This window comes from Macrobrachium nipponense, chromosome 43, assembly GCF_015104395.2.
Source record: "Macrobrachium nipponense isolate FS-2020 chromosome 43, ASM1510439v2, whole genome shotgun sequence".
Lineage (NCBI taxonomy): Eukaryota > Metazoa > Arthropoda > Malacostraca > Decapoda > Palaemonidae > Macrobrachium > Macrobrachium nipponense.
This window is the reverse complement of record NC_061104.1, coordinates 32,965,164-32,969,193: the sequence shown is the minus strand read 5'-3', so window position 1 is coordinate 32,969,193 and position 4,030 is coordinate 32,965,164.

Sequence of the window (4,030 nt, the reverse complement as noted above, 5' to 3'; positions counted from 1 at the left end):
TTTCTAGAAGGAAAGAATTTAGGATGAGATCGTTGTTCAGAATCCTACAAATATACTACGTATATTAACCTCGCGACATGATTCTACTAAGCAGTTGAATTGTCCGAGGGGTAGGCGCATATCCTAGTTAATCTACGGATTGCGACTTATAAGAGAAGTATTCTAATTGAACTGCAACTCGGGGTTGCCTGACAACCTCCCAGGAGTTTTCAGTTTCAATTTTATATACTTATGGTTTTGTCACGACAACACCATTTCAACTTTTATATTTACCGAAATTCGTTTCGCCTAAATATAATTGCTCGAGCATATCTTTTATGCTCGGTAGTTCTAGCCGAACGCATTCCTTCGTGGAATAATGGATTACCTGGCAACTCAGGATGACGAGTCAGCGAGAGCTCAGGCTCAACTACTGTGTATTGAACTGCCTGATAGCAGCTCAGTATCAGCTGGGCCTCCGATATGCACGGTCATGTATGTCTCTCTCTGCCCTGCTTTGATTGACTACCGAACCGTATCTCTGCCAACAATCATGGACTTAGGTCTCTGATTAACGGGGATTCTCGCAATAATGAAGGACCATCTACTGCTGTGACGCTAGATTCCATCGCCTTCGACATTGCGAGAATTTTCAACAGAGATATCTCTTGAACTCTTTCATCTTTCTGTTTACCGCACGGTAAACAGAACGTCTGTACAAGTCTCCCGCTGCATCCGCACTGCGATAATGCGAATGGATTATTTTGCAGACATCTGAGTTTGTCTTCAAAATATCTCTTATTCGTAGGTGTACAATTGTTCATTGTTCAACCGAATTACGAGATGTGTCAGAAGACATCGCCTACTCTCCGACCTGACAGCTCTACTTCCAAATGTTCAGCCCATGAGAAGCAGTTCTTCAGGCGAGCTTTCCCCTGTGTTTTCATTACTGAAGAACGCCCCGCTTTCATTGCAACTACGACTTCTCACCGGACAGCAATGAAATAGCGGTTAGCGTTTTCAGTCATTCGTAAGCACAGGTTATGAATCTTGAGAATCCTTTCTCTCGATTCATCTGTGAAGACGTAGGTTGCATTCAATATCTACCTTCGTCTTCAACGGTACATAGTGTTGTTTCTCCTTAGCTGAGATTCAACAACCATGAGATGTTTTACCTTCAGGGACCTCGGTCTCTAGAAGGCAATTGACTTTCGCCTGTTGGGCACATGCCTTAAGAGAATCATCCACCTCGCTGTCCGGCATTGGTGACAAACAAATACATTATTTGTTTGGTCTCTCGGCATAACCCTTTTAAAGGAAAGGCGAAAGTCACGTGACTTACTCGGATGCTTTGACAACTTGCCTCCTACCGAACGCAGTCAGTCGGCAGCTGTCAGAGCGGCCGAGTCAGTTACGAACTACGCTGTTGACTTAGTTCGGTTGTTACAGAGCAATCATTACTTCGTTTTAATAGCTTGTCACAGTACCCATACCATTGACACCCACCATGGAGTGTCGGTGTCCTATCCACTACCGAGAACTTCGCTGCATGGGGATAGGAGGATGCGAGAGACTTCGTGGCACAACGGACAGACCAGTATGGGTACTGGACATCACCGAAGTAGAGAAGAGGGATAGGTCATGCGACTATTTCCTTCTTTTCCTCTGAGGAACTGCATGACTTCTCCTGCGAAGTCAAGCATCCAGGGGATGGGGATCCGTGACGCTCGATTTCGTACCGAACTTCGTAGCGAAGACTCAGAACCCTTCGTCCCTGACGGTTGGTTCGAGTCGTTCACAATCCCCTCCCTAATGGACTTCACCGCCTTCGATGCGAAGGAGATGCTGCCTTGTCCGCAAGAACTTCTCCGTGGTGCAGGTACTGAAGGCAGGGGTCTGGTCAACCAGACCACATGCCCTTCCTTCTACCTTCGGGATATTGCCCACAGGTCCTTGGATCTTTTTTCCTTGGGACCCGTGGTGGCTGCTCAACACGTTGTGTAGCGAACCCAGACCCTCGCAGGCTGAACAGCATCGAGTCCTGGTGTGACCATAAGAATGGATGAGTGAATGAGAGTGTGACTGGCTCCTCTTCCCATCTTTTTCTTCCCCTCTACCTGTGGTTAGAGGGACACGGTCGTCACCCTGCTGGATAAGGACAAGATGCAGGTGAGCTACTCAACAGAGCCCCATCCTATCCTCATTCATAGGGATAGGAGCGTATATCCACCACTTCCTCCAACAAGGGGGGGGGAGGAAGTGGATGCCAGCTTGAGACAACCCATACTTTATGTTGCCTCTTGCAAACAGGAACAAGTTCTTGCTTGCTGGTACGAAGAGATACGCTTGCCTCTCTCTTAGTACTCGGCCCAGAGGTCTGACCATTGATCCTGCGGTGCACACCCCGATCAATCGGACAGAGGCTTGGATCCCTCCCTCGCTCTTACGACCAGGGAGGCATTCCAGGGATGGACGAACACCAGTCTGTTCATCAAAGACTCAGATTCCTCCCACCAAGAAGTGAGTCTTCCTATTGTTAAAGGACCGATGGTTTGTATTACGTATTGGAACAAATGACAATTTGTCGAAAATTGCATTTTTCCTAACTATACAAACCTGAGGTCCTTTAACAATAGGAAGTAGCTAGCGGCAGCTGGAACGGTCGTAAGCTTCGAACAAGGGGAGAACGGTAGTTAACTGCTTGTCCGACAGTCGCGCGCCGCGCGACTCGGAGGTAAACAAATCACTTTTGCTTTTGGCCCATACAAAATACGCAGAGTGAGGGGTGGCATGAGGAGGGACTATATGTAAAGGACCTCAGGTTTGTATAGTTAGGAAAAATGCAATTTTCGACAAATTGTCATATTACGAGGTACGGTAAAACTAGCAGTGGTCGATAGTTTACCTGTTCCCGGTATTGACATGCTAATGATTTGGTGTTGCATGACGAGGCAAATTGTTTCCCAATTTTGACTGTTACGGAGATAGAGGATGATGCGTATTGTTTTGAGGTTTCTCTGTGAGAACCTACCTCTGTTATTACTCGTTCTCGTGCTCGAGAGATTGATCTCGATCATGTTAATTTAGACTTTGATGAAATGAATGGACAAACGACTGACAAAGTGACGAGTAGTTGTAGTAATAGTAGTAGAGATATTTTGTTTAATGATATTGAATGGGATGTCGAGGCTTTAAAAGAAGCCCAAGCAAATGAGTTTTCTAATTTTGATGACTTTGATGTTGATGATTTATCAAAACCTGTTTTTCTTAAACAAGAAGGTTTGGTGTATAGAGTCAGGAGGTCACTTAATGCGCCTGCTGACCAAGTTGAGGTTTTAAGGCAATTGGTAATTCCAGAACGATACCGTTCTAAGTTATTATCTTTAGCACATGAGAATAACCTTTCAGGGCATTTCGGGGTGAGGAAGACTTCAGAAACTCGCTGAACATTTTTTCTGGCCTGGAATGCGTCGTGATGTAAAGCGACATGTATTATCTTGCAAGGTTTGTCAACTCGTGGGGAAGCCGAATCAGAAAATTCCAAAAGTTCCTTTAATTCCTATTCCGTCAGTGGGGGAACCTTTCAGGGAAGTGATTATTGATGTTGTTGGTCCTTTACCGGGGACGCGCGGGGGACATGAATATATTTTGACAATGGTTGACAGGATGTCACGTTTCCCTGAGGCTGTCCCGCTGCGGAGTATTAGAGGGGAGAGAATTGTCGAGGCGCTGGTTGGCTTCTTTACGAGGTTTGGTATTCAAAAGATTATTCAAAGTGACTGTGGTACGAACTTTACAAGTAAGTACTTTAAGCGAAAAATGAATGAGTTAGGGATTGATCATGTTACTTCCTCCCCTTATCACCCTGAAAGTCAGGGCCAAGTGGAGAGATTCCACCAAACCCTGAAATCTGTCTTTAAAAAATTTTGTTTGGAAACAGGTTGTGAATGGAATAAAGAGATCCTTTGTGCTCTATTTGCAATCAGGTCAACACCTAATGAAAATTTGGGTTTCTTTCCCTTTCAGCTTATATTTGTGTTCGTGGTCCATT